This window comes from Euprymna scolopes, chromosome 17 (genome assembly GCF_053919585.1).
Source record: "Euprymna scolopes isolate OS-2025 chromosome 17, ASM5391958v1, whole genome shotgun sequence".
Lineage (NCBI taxonomy): Eukaryota > Metazoa > Mollusca > Cephalopoda > Sepiida > Sepiolidae > Euprymna > Euprymna scolopes.
Window position 1 is genome coordinate 72,761,260 of NC_136498.1, and position 24,339 is coordinate 72,785,598.

Below are 24,339 nucleotides of genomic sequence, written 5' to 3' on the forward strand. Positions count from 1 at the left end.
ATTCAGATTAGAAAAAATTTTGAGATTAGAATTAGAAAAAATTTTTTATAGTGGGTGGTAATATGATGGGAATAAAAGAGAAGAAAAAAACAGAAAAAAAAAACAATGAAGCTAAAAAAATATATAAAACAATATATTATAAAATAAAATAATAAGAAAAAAGTTTCTTTATTTACAAAAATATAAAAACTTTTTAAAAAATTTTTAATTTTTAATTTAAATTTTTTTTTTTAAAGTTTTCAAAAAGATTTGCAATAAAGTTCTGATAAAAAAAAATTTATCGTGAAATTTTTAAAAAAATTTTATTCGATTTTGGTCGAAAGGGTAAAGAATGTTTTTTTGTTTTTTTCTTTTGATTCAAAGATATTTTTACATAGTTTATTTACTATTTTTATACTTATAGCTTCTTCCCTTGAACTGCTACACTTTGGAATTCCCTCCCAGGCCCTTGCTTCTCTGACTGTACTGACATACACAAGTTCAAATATAATGTGAACAGACATCTCGTTGTCCAACTCCCTACATAGTATTATCCTTGCAGATCTCTGCCCAAATAGTAATCTCTGGCAACTTTGTGGCAGGATGCCTTGTTTAGGGTGAAAAAACAGTAAAAAAAAAATTTTTTTTAATAAAAACATTGAATTATGCAACACAATATTACCGTCTGAATATTTACTAGTACTTATTAATTTATCTCATATTTAGGTCAGTTCTATATTTAAAATCAAATGGACATTATTTTCATAAAAATGTTAATAAACTCATATTTGCTGCATATCACTGGTTTTTCTGTCCAAAAACTAATTCTTTTTTTTTTTTTTTTTTTTGCTATCCAGAAAAATTATTAACTTCATCAAAACATATTTGTTGATTAAATATATTTCTCATTCTATGGATTTTTTTTACAAGTCCTGCTAGTACAGAATATCTTGCCAAACTCTATGCAGGTGAAAATGATGAGGAACTGTTTTCTGATAGACATTGCTTGTCAGTTACCTATTTCAGAATCGGAAGCCATCATCAAGTAGACTGTTTCACTTTTAACAAACTGACATTTCTATGAGCAGTCTAAGCAAGATTAACATTAGTCAAAGATATATTCTGGAAAAAACGGTGGCTTGTAATGAGTCAATATGAATCAAGAGCTGCATGCGTCTGTCTAAACTATATGCGTTCAAGGCTTAGAACATTCACATCAAACATGCAAGCTTTTTTATAGAAATCACTCCAGACAAGGCATGAAGCCACTTGATGTAAGGAGCTAACAAGAACAAAAGATGATTATCACAAAGACAGGAGATGTCTATTGACCTTGAAAAGATCAAGGTTATAAGTTGCAGGGAAACAGTCATCAGGAAGAGTGTTCTACAAGCCTCTTGTTCTTGGAAAAACGAAGCTACTAGAACAGGAAGCTGTATTGCCATGAGGTATAAAAACAACGAATTGATGACGACCACTAGACTAACGAGTCAAACGAGCTGGAACAAAAGAAGCAGGGAATAGATAAGAAATTTAAGAAAGGGTGGAGCCAATTAAATTGTAGATGTGCTTCTGCATCTTATTACGAACCTTCAGATTAGAACAGAGATTCACCATTCCAGATATAACAACAGTGCTCCATACATGGTCTGATAGTAGATATGTAGAAATAGAGAATAGTCTCAGATGTGAAACGATAGAAACATCATATTTCACGAAAAGCAGAAAGAGCAATGGATCTAATATATAAATTTTAAGAAAGATTTTATGAGAAAAAAAGACCAAGGAGTTTCTGTCGATTTTTCCTCTAGAGCAAAGATATCCATGAGAATGTCAGGAAGAAAAGGGACACACCTACGATTGAAGGACAATAGCTGGGTCATAACACGATTAAATGAAACAAGCTATTTCATACCCTAATCTATAACTGCACCCAAGTCAACTTCTAAGTTAACTGCATATTTCAATTTATCCGAGGGAGATGGACGAAGAGCAACACCAGAATTGAGAATGGCATCATCAGCGTCGATGTTAAATTTCTGAATAATATTCTCCATAAAATCATTGATGATACTTTGCGCCACGCATAAAATATATTGTAATTTCATCATTTAATAACCAAAGTTAGTGTTAATATTGTAACTGAATCACTAAATAACCGAGTTTTTTTTTTAAGAAATGGAAAGTCACACATTTTAGAGAAAAAAAATTTTTTTATGAAAATATTTGAAAACCTGAAAATGTTGTGAAATGATGAAATCATTTTTATTTACATATTTTTTTTTTTTTAAGTCCGAATTTTTGCCAATAACCTGGCTTTATCAAGAGGAGGTCAGTCCGACTAAGTGTTTTTTTCTTCTTTTCTTTTTCTTATTCGCAGGATGTCCCTCTTTAAAAAATAAAATGTCAGAAAATCATATAAAATTAAATTAAACTTAGTATAATTTTTATTGTGCTATCAAAAGGATTATATTGAAAAACTAACAGGGAGACCCGATGTTGCTCGGGATTGAATAAGGATCAACATATGTTAGACACTTCCAATACTTTTATTGTCACCGAAATTTGTGAAATCGCCTATTTTTCAATCAAATCGATTGATTGCCTGCGTTAGTTGGGGACCCATCATGGTGCACCGGGACGAAGCTTCATATGCCTCAGAAGAGTTCAAAACAGACTTCGTAGCCTCGTAGGGGAATCCCTTTTCTCTTCCCTGCAACCTCTATCTCACAGAAGAGACGTTGCGAGCCTGTCTCTGCTTTATTGTTATTTTCAAGTTCTCGTCTGAGCTCCTATCTATGCTCCCCCCTCACCAAACTTTCACGAGAAACACTTGTCTAGCTGAAAACACTATCAATAATTTCCCCCACTCTTTATCTGTGCCTAAACCCAATTGTAGATTCCATGAACAAAGTTTCTTTCTTATAACTGCACACCTGTGGAACTCTCTTCCTTTTGCCTGCTTTCCAGCTGACTATAATATGGTCGTTTTCAAGTCCAACGTAAACAAGTTCTTGATGAGCCGTTCCTCCAATTTACCAAATTTCCACTACTAACAATTATTACGACATTGTCCCATTGACCACTATACACTCATTAACCCTTATCCTCGAGTGGTCTCGCGGCCTTGATAAGTGGTGACTCCTTTGTAAAAAAAAAAAAAAAGAACCTACTGTTGATTTTATAAAATTACTTTTTTATATATAATGGCTTGAATTAAAGTTTAAAAAGCAAAAGTCAAGTATCAATTGTGCTCTAAACAAATATTCATTTAGAATGTGCCCCTGTCATAGAAAAGAACTTACTGTTGATTTTATATCCGGAGTTTTTCTGCTTGTGTAGTAATAAAACTTCTCAAATGCACTTGTGATGTTAGACTGTATAAGGTGTAAGTTTAGTCGAAATCTCCTGTTCCTTCTTTCATTAGATGTTTAGACATTCTGATATAAAGCCTATTTAAGAACACTGCCAAGCACTTAAAGTGCATTGGTATGAAATTTCAAAAATATCAGCGCAGCCATTTAGAATTCTATAGGGAATGAACTCACTGACATGCAGACACACACTTACACACACGTATAGACAAAGTGACTTTAATAGTAGAGGTAGAGATATCATTTTTATATGAATTTATATGAATACTAGTGGGGGGGGGGCTTTGCCCGGTCGTAAAGTACATTTAAATATCATATTTGAATTTGGTCAGATTCCGTATATATTATTATAGAGTCGTGATTTCAAAAGTAAAAAAAAAAAAAGTATTTAGGTACCATCAGCTAGAATCCAAACCGGAACTGTAGCATTCAAAGCTGGTGACGTTATCACTGTACCAACATGACACGCATATGAACTGATTAAAAATTAAGAATTAAAAATAAACTGAGATGAATGTGCAAAATGTATAACGATTTTTTCCATACCTATTTTTGACCCCTTAAAATTTCTTTTAACCAGCTAAAGACCCATAAAAGAACGGTCCATAAAAAATCCAATCATTTGAGGCCCCTAGCACTGCTCTGCGACTTTTAATTTCAGAAGAGATAGAGTTTGAAAATATGCAGAGAGACAAGCATATAGCCTTTTGTACAGAGTGGCCCACTTAAAAGTAACCCGATCTCTCTAATTTTTCTCTTATAGACCAACTGACACCACAAGACAAAATACAATTCTTTTTCCAACAAGATGGCGCTACATGCCACATGTATCCCAACTCACTGATACGAGTTCATAACATGTTTACGGGAGAGAGAACAATAAACAAAGTGTTATAGCCCCCACGTTCCCCGGACTTGTCATCATGTGATTTTTATCTTTGGGGGGGGGGCTTTAAAACAAAAGGTTTATTAAAATAATCCTCACAATCTAGACCAACTAAAGAAGAACATTGCCAACGCTACAAGGAGAATCACCAGAGAAGATCTACAGGCAGTATCTGCAAACATTGTTAAACGTTCCCAGAAATGCATAGATGTCAATGGGGAACACTTCCAGCATCTTTTATAACACTACAGGTAATTTAAACAATAAAAGAATGTTCCTCCTCTGTACTACATTTTCTGGGCTACTTTTAAGTGGGCCATCATGTATATTAGATTTATAAGTAACAAAATATTTGTATTATTCGAATTACTGTTTTCATCTTTGATGTTATTCTCACAATGTTTTTGGCCGACGTAACTTTTGGATTTCTCTAAGTGCATTTTGTCTAATTCGTGAGTCTTTCTCTCAAACTCGGGCATCTGTATGGAATTCCGAATGGAACCCATTATTTAATCCACTGGAGTATCCTAAAGTAACTGTAAGTAATATTCTAAATATCCCCTGCACTTAATATTGAATCTTCAACCTTCAGGAGATAGTCACTTAGAACTGGTTAATACTGAGCACTTATATCCGTTACCCCACAGGTCCTCATTTAAAAAATTCCAAAACCAAAAATTGTTACAATATTTTTGATTTATGAGGGTAAGGTCCCTCACAGTTGAGAGATTCTATTTTCAGCGATGCTGCTAGGAACTGACGAAGCAAATTAATTCAGGTTCTGCTACCAACCAATCAGAAACCAGAATTGCTCCATAAAAATTAAACCTGTTCTTTAGCAACTTTGCTTGTGTTTTCCTCGTGTCAACACGGAAAGAATCTTTTGCTCTGTGGCTTCCAACTCAAGAACTGTATACTGAGAACCAGTCACCTCCAGGACTTGTATAAAACACCTAACCGTCGGAAACTGTTCTGAAACTAAACATGGCTTAAAACTCAAGAAAAATATTCTTTAATAATTTTATTAAACAACTTTTTAATTTAGCCACCTACGGCCCTCTTGACAAGGCAAATTGACTCTAACATGACAATCAAGGAATTCTTAGTTTGGCATGCCTAGCTTAGTAGGTGATTGCTATTGTTTCAGGGGGGTTTTGGGGGGGGTCTATTTTTCTGAAGAAATAAGCTTGATGGATTTTTCTCAAAGTCCAAAATTAGAAATACATTTTTCGTGTTTTTTTTGTTTGTTTTGTTTTCTTTAAGAAATGACCTGAAAATTTGTACTGAGGAATTCTTTTCCCGTCCTGACAATATATCACCGCATTCCTGCCGAGTAACAAGATATGTTCTATGAGTATTTAATAAGTGGAAACTCCCTTAGCCGTCTTGCATCATCCTCCGAGTTATTTGTGTCCCCAAAACTTGAAGAACATTTGAAAAGAACGCAATTCAAAGCGATTAATGAGTCAAAAATTGCGGTTTCTACTACATTATCCGGAACAAAAAGAATATACTTCTCTATAGCGACGCTTCGTGGGATGGAAATGTTGTCTTCAGAAGAATATTGAATAGTGATGGGACGATTCCAATATTTTTCCAGATGCCGATACAATTACCGATTCTATATTAAATTCCTGATTCCAGTACAATTATCGAGTCCGATTCCAATTCGTTATAAATCTCTAAATATTAAACTATAGAGTTGTTATTTTTCTCAATTACTGTAAAAACACACGTTAAATGCACAGATATTCTTTTTCAAGCATAAAAACAAACTTGTGGGGGGATAATTTATAGATTTTTAGTTTTACTTGTTGTTTAAAATCAATAAATATTTATTATTTTCACAATTAGTATCAACAGTGGAAGATTGTTTTAAAGGAAATAAAATAAAAAAGACAATTAAAAGAATCGTTTTTGGCACAAATTTTTCCGATTCCGATACCCCAAAAGTTCTAATTTTTCTAATTCCCAATTCCGATTAATTGTCCCAACACTAGTATTGTAGCATATATACGTTGATAAATATTTTGGTTTCATAAAATTTGCACAAATTAGTCGCAGAGATTTTGATTTTAGATAAACATTGTTAAAAATATCAGAGAGCTTTGGTTTAATTATAAAAACAGGCAATTAAAGGAATCGTTTTGACATCAGAAAATAGGTACAAATTTGTCCGATTCTGATACCAATTCTGATACCAATTCAGATACCCCCCAAAATTCTGATTTATCTGATTCCCGATTCTGATTAATCCTCCCAACACTAATACACTCACTCACACACACACACACACACACATACATATATATATATATATATATATATATATATATATATATATATATATATATATATATATATATATATATATAGACATCCACATACAGTACTGTTTCAGTGCGGCTAGAAAGGCAACTGCCTCAATCCAGGATCGAAATCTGACTGCCAAGTCGAGGCTTCTCACCATTGCGCTATACGGCTGCTGCTGCGTGTGTAATGAATTAACGCTGTTTTGACATATATGACAATATATATATATAATGAATGAATGACAAAAGTCTATATTCCAAAGTTCATGACGTTAACCATCTTACAATTTTATTCCTTTAATTCAGTTGACATTCACAATTCTTGACAGTATCTGTTTCGTAGAACAAAATCAATCGCTTAATTATTATATCAATTTCAATTTTCGGTGGTGCTGGACGAGTCATTTTTTTTTTTAACTTTTTAAATCATAACTATATATTGGGTTCAATATAATATAATAATAAATATGAAATCTGCATTAATTAAAATATCATATTTAAGTGTATTTTACAACTGGGCAATGCCGGATGGCCTGCTAGTATATATATATATATATATATATATATATATATATATATATATATATATATATATATGCAAGCGGGACTTATGGATTGATGTTGGCTTTCTGTAGACGTTCAGTGTAAATTGTAAATGGAGACGCTCTGATATTGTTGCAGCTCTTTTGTTAAAACTGCAAAAGTATTTATCTAAGCTAGCAGGGACGCCCAGTGTAGCCCGGTCGTAAAGCACGCTTAAATATGATATTTTAATTCTTGCAGATTTCGTATATATTATTATAGAGTTAATGTTCTATCGATTTTTATATATTACTAGCCTGGGTGCCCGATGTTGCCCGGGTGTTTGGAGGTGTGTGCTGAGCAAAAAAAAAAAAAAAAGTGGTAGTAGGACAGCAGGCTCGAACCCGTGCCACGAAGGAGGAAAAGAATGGGAAAAAAAAACTGATGTCTTTGCTGTTGTGCCCATCGCTAAACCTGAAGTGATGTAGGTTTAAATTAAGGCTAGACAATCAGAAAGAGAGGATGACTTTCGAAAATATCGGTGAAAAAAGCGACTCCTCCCTGTAGAAAAGTGCCCAGTTGAGGGTGAAGAAATAAGTGCTTTTTGCCATTTTTTTCGGTATTTGTCGTCTGAAAGGTCGAACTTCAAAACGATAGTGATCTTGCGAAAATTCGTCGCCTCTGTCGAAAGTTTTAGACAAACATGCAAACATACATACATACATTTATATATTGGTAGCTCAAATTTTCGACCCAAACCGACTAAAAAGCTTGCCCTATCTCTGAATATCCTTTATGTAAAATTTCAAATGTTTAGACCAGAAATTGTCTGAGTAATTTGGTAGAGACCGCAGAGGTCAAATTTTTTTAAAACTTTGAACCTTATTATAATCTCTTAACATTTATTGTTTTGGGCTCAAATCAAGTTATTAAGTTAGATCCATGTCCAAGAAACCTATATCTAAAATTTCAAGTGCGTAGACCCAAAATTGTCGGAGGAGTTTGGTAGAGTTCTCAAAGGTCAAATCGTTGAACTTTGACCCCTTAATCGCCAAATTTCTGGCAAAAAAAAAAAACGAGTTATTGCGTAGGGAAATGTACACAGACACACAGATACACAGATGCACAGGCACGTTCACTTATATATATATATATATATATATATATATATATATATATATATATATATATATATATATATATATATAACTTGAGTTCCTTCAGCTATAATCGAAACCGAAACTAAAACCAAAACTTATGAGGAATTCTTGATAAAACTATTTATAAAACGAGCAGATTATTGGAGTGCCAGTGTCAGCTATAATCGAAACCGAAACCAAAACTTATGAAGAATTCTTGGCAAAATTATTCATTACAAGAAATGGTGGTCCATAACAATTAAACTACTTGGACATAAATATGACACAGAAAATAAATAAACAACACAGACGCTATTGTATTAATATATAGATTCTCGGTAAAATTATTTATAAAAAAATAAATGGCTTGAGCGCCATCAGCTATAATCGAAACCGAAACCAAAACTTATGAAGAATTCTTGGTAAACTTATTTATTACAAGAAATGGAAGTCCATAACTATTAAATGACTCGGATGTAAGCGTGACACAGAAATAAATAACACACACGCTATCGTATTAATATATGGATATTCATTCCCGGGAGAGTCGTTTTGACCTGAGTTGAGCTTCCTCAGGAAGAAAGTATTTAATCCTCCTAACCCTACCCGACCGAAGATACGAGTGTCGCATTTAAGCACCCACTGAAATTGATATGTATGAATTCTAACGCTCGCGCTGAAGTAGTCTTGTTCATTTGTCAGAGGAATTTGAAGGCCAGAAATGGTTTTGCTTCACAGCGAGAGTGTGAGGGAGGGGATGAGGGTGAGCAAAGATCTTCCCACTCTTCGCGACAGACCAGTTCTTATGCATAACGTCCAGTACCCAATGTTGGCATGTGCACCCTAGAATATTTCTTGCCAAAATATTTACCGGATGTTCTTGTATAGAAAACAAGTAGAAGGATACACATTCTGAAATGAGTAAAATTAATTTCCCAAACAGGAGAGTTCTACGCAACATTTATGTCCCTTTATAAAGGGTAAAATCAAGGTACAATGATAATCTTATGTCTAAAAATCCTTATTCCAGTTTTGATTTTTAAAAATCTGCAGATTCCAGAATATTATATCTAGAATCATTCCAATTTTGATAAAATTATAGGATTTTGTATTTTAGAAAATGTCTCAAATTTAATTGAAGCTTAAAGGAGTTTTAAGAACAAATCAAATTTCAGGGAATCTTGCTTAATTGGTGCCTAATGAATATTGATCAAATTTAATGCAAATCTGAAATATTAGAATTTTCGTATGGGATACACTCCTAAGAACTCTTTAAAATAATACAAAAAAATTGAAATTCGGAGAATATTTATTGATTGTTAAAACTTCACAAAAATCAGAGATATCCAAATTTTCACAAAGGGCTTACACCCTCCTCTATGATCCCTTTCCATAAAACTAAATATAATATACATTACCCAGCCTTATGCGTACCAGCTGTCTTCTAAAATTCATAATGATCGGTTAATTAGTTTAATGATGAGTTCTGTACATACAACCATATATGTTCATATAACCATGCCTAACTTTATATATATATTGAAAGAGATATCTGGAGAGGTGTTGCTTGGAGCAGTGTTTGATGCCGAGATAGACTTCAAAGTCAGCCCTATAATCTAGCCGCGAATGATTTTACTCATAGAGCAGATGCTGCTAATCTCTCTCTACTCTGTCACTATTCCACTGAGCTCCAATCTTTGGTTCCTCATTTTTGTTTATCATGACGAAAAAAGCCTTAACTTTCATTCTTTGGATCAGGCAGAACTTCCACGAACAGAGCTTCTTTGCAAGGGATTGTGGAAAACGTTGCTACGATACTGCTTCCTTACAGATTACGACATGGTTGTCTTCAAATCCAATAGTAACAGATTGCTGTTGTGAACCATTCCTACTAGTAATTTCAATCTTTCTTAATCCTTTCATAAGTTTTTTTTTTCATATTTCAATCGACAATCGTCCCATTTCATTAAATCTTAATTTCGAGTGACTTTTGCTCTAGATAAAAGATGATCTTTTTAGCAACAAACAAAAAACAAACAAAAAAAAACGCTTCTAGAAATGTTTACTCAGCTTATAAAACCCCTTCTTTCAAATAGCAACATAATATATGCATCTTATTAGTAAAAATAAATAACTGTGATATCAAAGACAAATGTCGTCACTAGTCTTGGGACGATTATTCAGAATCAGAAAAATCGGAAATTTTTTAGAGTATCACAAGCAATATTGGAATCAGAGAACCACATCAACAATTAATTTCTACTATGATATAAAAGGAACTTTGTGTGTGTTGGGGGGGGGTCTGTCTGTCTGTGTGTGTGTGATTGCTATGGACTCAAAAAAGGCTGGGCTGATTTTTATGAAATTTCACACAATGGTATTTGATGTGTCGGGAAGTGTTCTTAGATAGGTTTTGTAGCGGAATGTCTCCGATAAGTATTGATAATCAATAATCAAAATAATCCAGTGAAAGAAGTAACACGCGATTTGGATCAAAGTTAATACCTTGCACAGCCTAAAATCACAAGTGCATTTGAGAAGTTTTATTACCACACAAGTTGAAAGGCTCGACATATAAAATCAACAGTACATAAAAGGCTATATGTCTGTCTGTCTCCATATTTTCAAACTCTATCTCCTCCGAAACTAAAAATTGCAGAGTGGCGCTAGGGACCTCAAATGATTGGATTTTTATCAATTGTTTTATTTTTAATGGGTCTTTAGCCGGTTAAAATAAATTTTAATGGGTCAAAAATGGGTAAAAATTGAAAAAAATCGTTCTACATTTTGTACATTCATCTTTATTTTTAATTTTTAATTTTTAAGCAGTTCATATGCATGTCACGTTCGCACAGTGTAAACACCCTAGCTTTGAATGCTACAGTTTCGATTATAGCTGATGGCACCCAAATGCTGTTTTATTTTTTGTTTTTTTTTATATCATACTTTTGAAATCACAACTCTATAATAATATATATGAAATCTGGACAAGTTATAATATCATATTTAAGCAAATTTTACGCCCGGGCAAAGCCCCCCCCCCCCAACCCCACCTGCTAGTAATTTTATAAAATGAACAGTAGGTTCTCTACAGTGCAATGTAGACTACAATGTATTGTGAACTAAGTCACTGCAAGAGGCATGTGAGCTTCTTCCCTGTGCACCGCTATGGGTTCCTAACTAGAGCAGGTAATCAATCCATTTGATTGAGAAATGGGGGAATTCACCGATTTCAATGACAATGAAAACATAGAAGTGTGAAACATTTGTTGATCATCATTCAGTCCCGGGCAACGTCGGGTCCCCCTGCTAGTATGTTCATATTTGTCAATTTATTCATAAACTTTATGTTGCAGTAAAGGAAAAAAAATGAAGAATATGTATCCCTACTGTTATATAAAAGTCACTTTGTGTGTGTGTATGTGTGTGTCTGTATGTGTGTGTGTATGTATGTGTGTGTATGTGTGCGCATGTGTATGTATGTATATGTGTATGTGTGTGTATGTGTGTGTATGAGTGTATGTGTGTATGAGTGTATGTGTATGTATGTGTGTATGCGTGTGTGTGTGTGTGTGTGTGTGTGTGTGTGTGTGTGTGTGTGTGTGTGTTCTTTGCCTATGGACTCCAAAACAGCCAGACTGATTTTTTTTTTTTTTAATTTTACACAAATGCACTTGCTGTGTCTGGGAATGTTCTTACATAGTTTTTGTATCGGAATGCCTCTGATAAGTATCGAAACTCGATATTCGAAAAAAATCCAATTAAAGAAAGAAGGCCGATTTCCACCCCAGTGAACGCTTTTATACAGTTTAACATCACAAATGCATTTGAGAAGTTTTATCGCCACACAAGCAGAAAGGCCCGGTAAATAAAATCAACAGTAGGTTCTTTGAGAAGACAGAGACACATTCGAAATGAATACTTCGGTTTAGAATATAATTAAACCATGATATGGTACTTGACTTTTGCATTTTTAGTTTTAATTCAAGCAATGGCTTGAATTAAAGTTTGAAATACAAAAATAATTTTATAAAAGCAAGAGTTGTTCTTTGATAAGATAGGGGCGCGTTCAAAATGTAAGTTTCTGTTTGGAGCACAATTGAAAAATGATACTTGACTTTTGCATGTTCAACTTTAATTTAAGTCATTATATAAAACTAAAATGATAAAATCAACGTTATGTTCTCTACAGTGCAATGTAGACTACAATGAATTGTGGACTAGGTCCCTGAAGCTTCCTGTCGTTACACCGCAATGCGTTCTTTAACTATTACAGGAAATAAATTTAATTGAAAAATGTCGCTTTCACCGATTTCAATGACAATAAAAAGTATGGTAGAATGAAACAGTTGCTGATTCTCATTCAATCCCGAGCAACGCCGCGTCTCCCTGCTAGTATATATATAGAGAGAGGGGCTTGCAGTTTGCTTGTTTGTAAATAAACTAGCAGCTCGAGCACTGTAAAAGTAATGGGCGAATGTTTATTTCATGGACATTTGACGAGGTCGTTTACAAGCACCGATCTATGGTTCAGTGGTTAGAACTGTAGATTATCAACGTGATGGTTGTAGGTTCAATCCACGGCTAGGGAAAGGTACTAGTCTAGCCGCACTGATGAGTTTTGATACAACGAAACAGCACTGTATATATACATATGTATGTGGATGATCGCCATATATATTTTATAAATTACTATATATATATATATATATATGGCGATTAAGCTACACTGAATATTCCGTGTTTCATCCACTCTAGGATTCTTCAGGCTTATGCATGAATTTTGTGGTTGTCTGTCGTTTTTATATATGCACCTTTTATTGAGATTTTAGTTAGCCAATCAGCTTTTTAGTATCCATATATATATATATATATATATATATATATATATATATATATATATATATATATATATACATTGTTACAAACGACCACCCGGTTCTAATATATTTTTCCTTTATCTTTTTAGCGATAGGATAAATGTCTAATTGTATGGTCAAACTGAGCGAGAGTCCACTAATTCATTCTTCTATTAAAGTCAGTCTGAAGGGGCGAGAACGTGCAACCACATCTGTGTCCTATTTACTTGGCTCCTCACGAGGGCAGTGTTGGACAAAAGATCAAGCTTTGATGTGGGGAGATCCAGCTCCCTAGAAAGGGGTGCTCTGGATATAGGTATATATATATATACCTATGGGACTATATATATACATCCGTGCTCTTATATATATGTATATGTACCAATTGTCTATATGCCTATATGCATCTAATTTACTTTTTCCTCAAAATATTTCTGAAAGAACTTTTCGCATGAATGGTTTCTTTATTTATATTTACATTCGTAGAAAACTGATTTTGTTGACCACGATTTTCTAAGTAAGCATTACTTTCACGTAGATGTGTTACTTTTTTTGGATTTGGAACATTAAAAATACTTTTAGCGAATTTCAACGAGACAGAGAAAGAAAGAGTGTAAACAGTTATAACCATTTTCTTTTTAGCGTTCGTCAGAATCATTTCGCGATTCAGTTGCCACAAAGTTTCTCTGGACAGAAGCAGGAAAAGATGAACATGCACACTGTGACTTAAAAGCCCACAGTGTCGCTATACAAGTATGTCTCACTATATGAGTCATAGCATGCTTATTTTAGCCAACCGAACAAGGAATCAATGACAACTCAATAAGGAATTTAGTTCTCTTCCACTGAAAGAACTGTGACTCCAGGGTCAGAAAGTGGGATTGCGAAATCAGTGCCACTGAGGAGGGACACTCTTACCCGCAAAAAGTACCTGGGCAACCCAGTCTACATTCCTCAGTAAAGGCACCTCAGGTGATTAGCAATAAACTAATCCCTTATCAAAGAGAGAAGGCTATTGCTTTTTACTCATAAAATCACAGTGTAGTATCTGTTCTGACGCTACATTTCGCTTTTTCTGTCCTCGGTCAGTGGATGAGAAATCCTTCATGACCTAGGCAATTTTTATTTTTGTTCTTATCCAGAGTGCCCCATTTTGGGGAGTTGGATTTCTCCCATATTAAAAACCGACCTTGTGTCTAACTCTGACCTCGTGGGGAGGCAAGTAAATAGGAACATTGGCTTATAATTTCATTTTTTAACACTCCTGTGATGTCACAATGCATCATAACGTCATCCATTTTAAATTGATAATAATGATCCATTTACATTTGCTCCTTTCTCACTATCTCTCTTTCTCTCTTAGACTCTCTCTTTCTCTCTCGCTCTCTCTCTCGCTCTCTCTTTCTCTCTTATGCTCTCTTGTGCTCTCTTTTTTCTCTCTCTCACTCTCCCTCTCTCTCTTGTGCTCTCTCTCTCTCTCTCTCTTTCTTACTATTGTTCTCTTTTCCCCCTTTCTCACTCTTTTATTTCTCTAGCTTTTTTATTTATTGATACGTCATTCACCGCCTGTGACTACTTCTCTTATCCTTCGCCTTTTGTCATTCATTCACCTCTTTCCACTACTTCTCTAAGGATTTGCTATTCACAATTACGTCATTCGTCCTTCCTCCCATAATTTAAAACATTCATATACATACAGATGACAAGGGTGCACGGTGACAAGCAAGCAAGCGAGATCAGTTGTGTTTTATCAGCAATATAAAATGTTTATTTCCCTCCCAACGACAGGAAGATGTGACACAACGTCGGGAAAGTGGGATTTAAAAAGTCAACGGCACTCTGACCGGCAAGAAATACCTAGGCAGCCCTCGGCATTCCCCGGTAAAGGTCCTTTTGGCGATTAGCAATAAGCTAACCTCTTTTCAAAGGGTGAAAAGGCAAAGCTTGGGAGGGTGGACCTCCTAGAACTACACCAGACCACACCTCAGCCAACAGAGAATAAGCCACCTCAACAATGGCCTCAACTCAATATTTGCTTCCTTCCTACTGCAGAAAGATGTGACACAAGGCCAGAAAGTGGAAGAGAGTCAAGCCAGCGCTCCTAAAGCAGAAGTATTCTGGTTTATTAAAAATTGCCTGAGCTTCCCCATCAGCATTTCCACGACCAGGCAGCAAGCAATAGACTTACTCCACCCAAAAGATGGGAGGAAAAGCCTAGGAAAGTGAACCTCCTAGAACTTCACAGAGCCAAAGCCAGCCTAAGTTAATACGATTGAATCATTTCAATGTGTTGGCTTTGAACCCCTTTGGAAAAGTCCCCATACCAATAGCCGTTTCTACAGAGGTCACTATTTTCTCTTTCGTCTGCCGTCCACCACTACTGAGCATTAATGTGCTCACCATTGAATGGAGATCAAGTGGTTGTGTTCAAAGGAGAACGTTTGTTATTCTATTGAATTAGTGAATGTGTCGATCACAACAGAATGTTTTCACACATCTTCAAGGCAGTTTCGGAGCAATGAATCAACGTGTCAATCAAATCGATCATGTTTTAGTTCTTTGAATTGACACAGGCATATTTACACTGTTGACAGGAAAAAAGAGAAATCGTAAACAATCTGTATATTTTGTGTTCATTTCTCTCTTTCTCTCCTTTCCTCTCTCTCTCTCTCTCTCTCTCTCTCTCTCTCTCTCTCTCTCTCTCTGTATATATATATATATATATATATATATATATATATATATATAATATATATATATATAAGGTAAAGTACAGTCTATGTTTATATTTATGGATTTGAAGCAAAACAGTATAACTGTGGACGAGAGCCAGAGACAGAGACTGGGGGGGGGGAGAAGGGTGATGACTTACACTTAACATAATGCAATATTCTTCCATGAAAAGAATCAAGTACTCTCGGTAACCAGTAACATACATTTGTAAACAAATGAAAAAATTCATTTACGTAATTTCGTCCACTTTGTCTTTTTCATTGTTGTTTTGTTGTGTCGGAATAAAAAAAAAAAATGTTTCATAAATATCACTGGTACTTTCGATTCTTCATTGAACCATCTTTCGGTGACAAAAAACAAATGAACACAACACTGGAGTAAATAATAATAATAATTATTATTATTATTATTATTATTATTATTATTATTATTATTATTATTATTATTATTATTTGTACTCACTAGGACATGCCATCATCAAAGATAACAACCGGTGATGTTCTCTAGAGTCTGGGTAACAAGTCTCCCCGTATTTTCAGTATTCTCCACCTCTTTTGATAATCATTAGAATGGTTTTATATTATCGCAACAGCCGCTTACAATTGATTTCTTGCTGGAAACAACCATTGGTCTTCACTGGAATTTGAGTGGTAATAAGCCTCCCCCAAGGTCCCAGTACTCTTCGCACTTATCCAGTGGAGGTTTTAGTCCTTCCATCCTCCTTGGCCCTTCACAACCATTTTGAGTTTTATCAGCCAAGGCTGATCCTTCTTTTTGAAGGGATGGCAGTTTATAAGTTTCGGTTTCCTTGGATTCATGTGGGGCTCCTTTCATCATTTGCAGTTTCGTGTGGCTGATTAGTGTTTGTAGTTTAGGTGGGTTGGTTTCAACATTTGAGGGTTTTTCTTAAGATTTCAGCTGTTTTAAGCATTACAATTTTTTCTTCTTCTTCTTCTTCTTCTTATTATTATTATTATTATTATTATTATTATTTACACACTAGGAGTAGTCACACAGGCCATCATCAAAGATTTCTCTTTGAGAACGACTTTTAGCCTTCTCTGGAGACTGAGTGACAACAAGTCTCCCCAGACTTCGTATATAGTATTATAGTTGTGATTTCAAAAGTATAAAAAAAAAAAACTATTGGGGTGCCATCAGCTAGAATCGAAACCGAAAGCAAAACTGTAACAATTCAAAGATGGCGACGTTACCACTGTACCAACGTGACACGCATATAGAAATTAAAAATAAACTAAGATGAATGTACAAAATGTATAACGATTTTTTTTCAATTTTGAACCATTTTTGTCCCCTTAAAACTATTTTAACTGGATAAAGACCCGTAAAAGAAACGGTCTAAAAAATCCAATCATTTAAGGCCCTGTGACTTTTATTTTCAGAAGAGATAGAGTTTGGAAATATGGAGACAGACAAACAGACAGACAGATATATAGCCTTTTATATAATAGATTTCAGAACACAATTGCTAAGTGTAAAATGTCATAATATAAAGTATGTTTACTTAATTTAGTTTACGAAAACAGAGTAAATAGGATGTTGAAAGTCTTATTTTTACGATAAGTATTAGATATCGATTAATATAGTTTTTAAAAAGGTTTTTAGGGAATTATAATATGGCATAACATTTCATTTGATAATTTTAATATTTCAGATTTGCATTAAATTTAATCCACAGTTATTAGACAACAACTAAGCAAGATTCCCTGAATTTCAAAGACCTCTAAAACTTAAGCCTTAAGTTTTAGGTATTTTCTACAATAAAAATCCTGTCATGTATTTCAATCAAAGTTGGAATAAGGATTCTACACAAAAGGTCCAGACATCATTGAGGGGACATAAATGTGATGGAAAAACTGCTTTGCTAGGGGAATTCATTTTTCACTTTCCTTGAACGGGTATTTTTCTAGTATTTTTACAATTAAGAGGTAACAAAAATCTAATTTTTTTTAATGCGATTTAAAAAAGTCAAAAGCGAAAGAAAAGTATGAAAGTTAGAAAATTCCCAGACAATGCCGGGTGTATAACATTTTTGGACACTGCATAGGTTGTATATTTTTTATGTGAAGTAATGACTAAGACAGAACTTATTACCAAGTATAATCGGCTTCATCTTGCGCTGGTTTTGTGAAACTGACAAAATGCTTACTTGTTTGTTGCTTATTTATTTAGACAAACACGTCTCACGTCTTGTGCAAAATCAAGTTAAAAAGTCATAACATATCAGTCGTCGTCATTGGCATGTCTCATATCTGACCGACGCACCTGTCTTTCTATTCTGTGTAATTAAATCTTATTTGTTATTATTTTAAGCTAGTGATACCTACCCGGCGTCGCCCGATTTTGTATGTGGCATGGCCTCTGGCTTTGATAGAAGCCATTTTGGACAACAATAGCGTCTTTATGTATAGCCACACCAACATCTATGATATAAATCTCACCTGTCTGTTTAAATGTATGTATGTATATATGTATGTTTGTATGCCTCGCAAAAACTTTCGACAGAGGCGACGGATCCTAATAAGATTGGTATCATTTTGAAGATCGGCGTCTCGGACGACAAATATCGAAAGTTTGGCCAAAAATATTAATTCTTTCACCTTAAACTCGGATGTTTTGTACAAGGAGGGGTCGATATTTTTCGCCGACATTTTCGTAAGTCATCGTCACCGTCGGATTGACTTCGATTAATTTCAATGCTCTTGACTTCCGGGCGTGTCATGGAGACATCGGCTAAGACGTCAGATTTTCTTTTACTTGTTTTCCGCCTTCGTGGCACGGGTTTGAGCCTGCCTGCCTACTACCACTTTTATTTTTTTTCGACACCTCCAAACACCTAGGCTAGTTTAATATAAATTGGGGTATAAAAGTTGTTTTAGCAAAGGAAGAAGATGAAGGCATAATAAATAGGTATGTGCATGTAAAAATAGAATAGGAATGAATGAAACATTAAGAGAAGGGTCACCAGGTAGCAAGTGCTACCTAAAACACACAAGAAAAAAATTACAAGAGATGAAACTATAAAAATTCTTTTCAATAATGAAAATCTTCATTAGTACAAACATGTGTTTGATTTAAAAAAAAGTTAATTGAATAGTCACAAAGCTTATAAATGTGTAGGCTAATATGTTCATAGTGTGACTATGCATGTGTAAGTAATATATTTATGTAAGTGTTTGGCAGCGTGGCATTGTGTGTGTGTTGGTTAACCTTGTTCTTCTTAGTGTGTGTATAGTTTTAAGTAGTAGTTCGTTTCTGTTTGCCTAATTCGTTAGTGTGTAAGCACGAGATGAAAGATGTTGATATGTGAGTTATTGAGCCTATCTCTTTTGTGGCTTATCTCCCTCACCAGGGTGGTGGAGGCTGAAGAGCGTACACACTTGTATCTTTTAAATGCAGCTGGTGAAGTCTGTCTAAAACTGACTTTGTTGATCTGTTCTTATAAGAATTTCTAAGCTTTACTGGCTTACTACTTTCACATGTATGTGTTACATTTTGAGGTTTGGAAAGATTTCTCTTGGTTGAAAATTCTTTGAGTTAACATCTTCATGCTAAAATTTGTTGGCTGTAGAAAGTGACGAAGAGAGGGTAATGAACTGGAGAAAGAAAGTGGGTGACTAATTTGAACCATCTGTGTTTTGGCATTCATCGAAGTTTACTTCTAATTTGTTTTGCTTTTTATTAAGCTATGCCACTTTTTTTATTGTTATTTTTTGTTTTAATCAAAGGGAAGATTAAAAAAAAAAAAAGAAAAAGAAAAGATACTTAATTCTACGTTTCTGAAGTTTTTGAGATGAGGATTTGTTATTCGTATTATTATTATTCATCGGACTACTGTTCTCACCTCGAGTGTCATTGTCACCAAGACACTCAAGATGAGAACAATAGTCTGAAGAATACAAATAATATGAAACTTAATTCTGTATGAACGTATACATAGTTAACTCCCTTGGCATTTTTTTAAATGGCTTTCATTTGAAAATAATTCTGGCAAAGTATTTTCTTGTAGTAATTACATCACATTACATTTTATTCTTCTTAACAGGATGTGGCAACGATCAACAAGAAAACCTGACGAACCTGAATCAGATATCGATTTAGCAGGAAGAAAACTATTGATGACAAAGAAACGACAAAGAGACTTATATTACTTGTCCGATCTGGAACACATAGTACAATGGGAAAAAAATGTGGCTTGTTATGCTTAACACCTTTCAAACCAAGCTTCTCTCCTTTCACCACCAATGCTCGGATCCTGGTTTTGTCTCAGTTGAAATCGACTGCTCTCTCTTTTTTTTTTTTAGCAAGACCTTTGCCTTGATAATCTCTTAGAACTGATTTTCACACTCTGCACCTGAAATCGAAGTCTTACATCGAGTATGTCGCAAAGTTCACATGGAAAATCATGGGATCATTGTAAACCGTCCTGGGCTCCCAAAATCAACAGAGATTAGACCATTCCTGTAATGATCCAGTCCCTGTTGATTTTGCAGTGGAGTTCTGTGCAGTTCTAGGAGGTCCGCAGTCCCAGATTATTCCTTCTCTCTTTGAGTAGGGCTTAGTTTATTGCACCCTCACTGGGGAATGCCGACGGGGCTGCCCAGGCACTTTTTGCAGGTCAAAGTGCCACTTCTCAATCCCACTTTCCGACCCTGGTGTCATAGTTCTTGCAGTGAAAGAGAACTAAATAACTAGAATGTGCCTGACTCCTGATGCAGCATTGCATTAAATTAGGAAGACTATGTAAAAAAAAAAAAAAAAAAAAAAAAAAAAAAAAGCTACATCTGCGGTGTTGCGATTCAGAGCACTCTTTATTGCCTTGAAAGAGTACAAAACCAACTTCGTAAATTAGGAAGAGGTTTAAATCTCTTATCATCCCTTCAATCATTTACTCACTAAAAACACATTGACTTTCTTTATTCTATCGTTATTTTCATAGTAAGTGCTCAATGGAGTTACAATCTTTGATCCACCATTCCCTGTAAAACACTCACAGCAAGTACTCGTCACTGGAAAAAAAACTTTTCATTCTTTCTCTGTGTACCCATCAGGCATGATCACGTTGACACACAGCTTCTCGTTAGATCACCAAAGTTAAGCAACAGTGAGCATAGTCAGTATCAGATGGTTGACCAATTTGGTAATACCATGCGCTGTATGTAGGGAGACGTTGACATCTCCTTGCACGAGTTGTAAAAAACCTAATCTCATCATCTCCCCTAATGGGGATATATATGCAACTGGGAACCGCTTGTGACTTTCACACTCCCATGAAATTTCCTCCTTTGGAGGAAGCCAGTTAAACCCGCTTAGCGTTAGTGCTGCAGTTTCATTTCATTTCATACTCATGTACCGAAAATCAAACTGAACTTCCATGTGTAGAGCTTTCCCAAGGACCTTTCATTTTGTAGAATACAATACCACAGAACTGCTTCCCTGCTTACTGTACTCAAGTCCATCAACATCATCATCATCATCATCATCATCATCATCATCGATTAGCACCCATTTTACATTCTGGCATGTGTTGGACGGCTTCTATAAATTAACTTTCACTCTAACATATCTCTGGCTAAATCTTTATTTATTCCACCCTCTCTACCTCTCATGTTTTCCTTGCCCTTGCTCTGTGAACTGCCCTTGCTACTTCAATTTTCTACATCTACTAACCTAAGAACTTCTTTTAATGTGGTCAGACTACCGAGGTCTCCTGTGCTGTACACATCTCTCTACATTGCAATAAATATTTGTCAAGTCATTATCTTGGGTACGATGGTTCATAAGATTGTGAATTGTTATAGGCCGATCTCTAAGACAGTCAGACATAAGGATGTGTCTTTAATGTGGATAAAGTCCAGCTCTCTTTCACAAAGGGGAACTCTGAATCGAGACAAACATAAAAATTGCCTCAGTCTAGAAGGATTTCTTCTTCACTGACCGTACACAAAATGTTTAAAAAAAAAAAAAAAATGAAACAGCAACATATGTATAAAAAACGTATTCAGACTGTGCCACTATTCATTTTTTTTTTTATAAGGGAGTCACACTTATTTAGGCCTGAAGGCCACTCGAGGATAAGGGTTAAGGAGTGTAAGGTGATAAGTGAGGCACTAGCATAATGATCGGTAGTAGGTGACATTGGATAGAATTTGATGACTTAAGTGGACGGATCAACAAGAACTTGTTTACATTGGACTCGAAGGCAACCATGCTCTAGTCAGCTGGAAAGCAAGCCTACAGTTGTGGAATTGTAAAGTTCTTCTATGGGCAATGGAAGTAGACACCCAAGAAGGCCTACAACATTAATCCCTGTATATTAAGGTTGCTTCTTTATTGACTTGGATTTACTGTCAGCTGTGGCGAAACTATTGATCGTGTAATTGGCTTAGTTATACCGATTTCTGATTTTCAAATTAGTTTTTAGTTATACAGATTATCAGTCATATGATCTCAACATCTGTTAGGAGAAATCAAATTTTTGCATAGTCACTAATACCAATACTAGTACTAATATTAATAATAACAATAAATGTAGGCTCTGTGGACAAAGAGACGAAATGATAACTCACATGATAAGTGAATGCAGTAAACTAGTCCAAAAGAATAAATAAAAAAACAAAAAAACAGGAACAATTGCATGGGGAAAGCAACAAGTACATTTTGAACGTACAAACAAACGGTACTAACTGTAAATCAAAGACAGTATTGAAAAACGGAAATCACAAAATCTTTTGAGACGTGGAGGTACAAACAGATAAACTCATTCAAGCAAGGAGATGGGCTCTTATAATAGTCAATAAGAAGGAAACAAACTGCCAAATTGTGGATTTTCGTATCCCAGCACATCACAGGGTGAACAGCAAGGAAACAGAAAAATGCAGCAAATATATGGAACTGGCCAGAGAACTAAAAGGGATGGGGAACATGAAGAAAGGCACTATAATGCCAATAATTATAGGAACACATATTTAACTGCACATTGTATAATTGCGCATTTTCATCTGTACATTTTCTTCAACTGCACATTTTGGCCCTGTCGGTGGGGCATTAAAATACGCCGACTGCCCCCCTGCAGAGGGTAAAAGTCCCACAATGGGGGTCCTGGATATGACCTTAAACTATATCCAGTGGTGAGGCTCCAGCTTGTGGGCTTTGGGGAGGTTGGAGCCACCCTTTAATTACCATTGCTCCCAGGTCAACTCTGACCCGGAGTGGTAGTACCTGTTAGGGTCCCAACCATGGGTTAAATAGAAACTGACGTGAAAACAACAAATATATTCTATTAAAAAAAATTTTGTTCAAAATCTTTTAATCCGGCATTAAATAACCTGAAAAGGGTTGATATGCCGTAAAACAAAAACAATCAACCAACAACCAATCAACTGCACATTTTAAACTGCATATTTTCCAGCTTCCCATTTTTGCTATACATTATCAACTGCACATTTAACTGCATATTTTTCAGTTGCACATTTTAACTGCACACCAGCTGTATATATCCAGTCTTGCCCGATCAAAACATATTGCCGGGTGAAGGGATTAGTCACATACTATTCAAGATGCATCGAATATCCTAACTTGTTACCGGAAGTGATCACATGTTAGATTTAGGGAAGCATAAAACACATCCATCTTGGTTTATGAAAATCAAACGCGAAGTAACTTTCATAGCTTAAATGAGAAATAAGTCTCATAGCTTAAATAAATAAACTTACTTCCGGTTTTAAACGCAATTGTTATCAGCTATTAATAATTGAAAAACAAAAATTAAATATAAATGAAATTAAAAATAGATTAACTTTAAATAATATTTCTAAATAGAACAATTAAAACGATTCTATTGCAGCAAAGAATTAATAAAATCGAGCTAATTATTGAAACAGTTTTTCTTTAATGTAATATGCAAATGAGGGTAGTCATTGAATATAGATTTATTTGGGATACATAGTATATATAAATAATGGAATAACAGCGTTTATAACTCGTTTTCAGTATGAGGGATTCTCAATCCCATTTTGGGGGATTGCTTGGCCTTTTGGCCAAGATCAAAGTTCAAAAATGTAGTATCTGTTCCGGCAGATACTGCAAGCTATGACTAGCTATGACTAGCAAAGACCAGATGTGGGGGCAACCCCACATGCCTGACCATTAACCAGCTCCCATTTCCCACCTCTCGGGAGCTGGTCCCCTTTTTCCCTTCCCCCTCCCTTCACTCCTCACATTAAAAATCGGCCTTGTGCCTAATTTGCTCGGTGGGGGAGCAAATAAATACCATCTGTTCCGGCAGATACTGCAAGCAAAGACCATTTGTGGGGGTAACCCCACATATCAGACCTTGGTCAATGTAGGGGAAACCCTTCATACCAATTGTCACTATCCAGCTCCCCTACTCCCCGGGGAGTTGGTCCCCATTTCCCCTTCACTCCTCACATTAAAAATCGGTCTTGTGCCTAATTTGCTCGGTGGGGGAGCAAATAAATACCATCTGTTCCGGCAGATACTGCAAGCAAAGAC

At 35.2% G+C, this 24,339-nt stretch overlaps 1 long non-coding RNA gene across 1 annotated transcript in view; it reads left to right on the forward strand.

Moving 5' to 3' along the window:
- LOC145296787 (uncharacterized) overlaps window positions 1-24,339 on the forward strand; it is an 81,525-nt gene extending 57,186 nt beyond the window's left edge. Inside the window, exon 3 of the long non-coding RNA XR_013870024.1 lies at window positions 19,871-24,339. This is a non-coding gene — a long non-coding RNA (uncharacterized LOC145296787). The remainder of the gene's footprint in view (window positions 1-19,870) is intronic.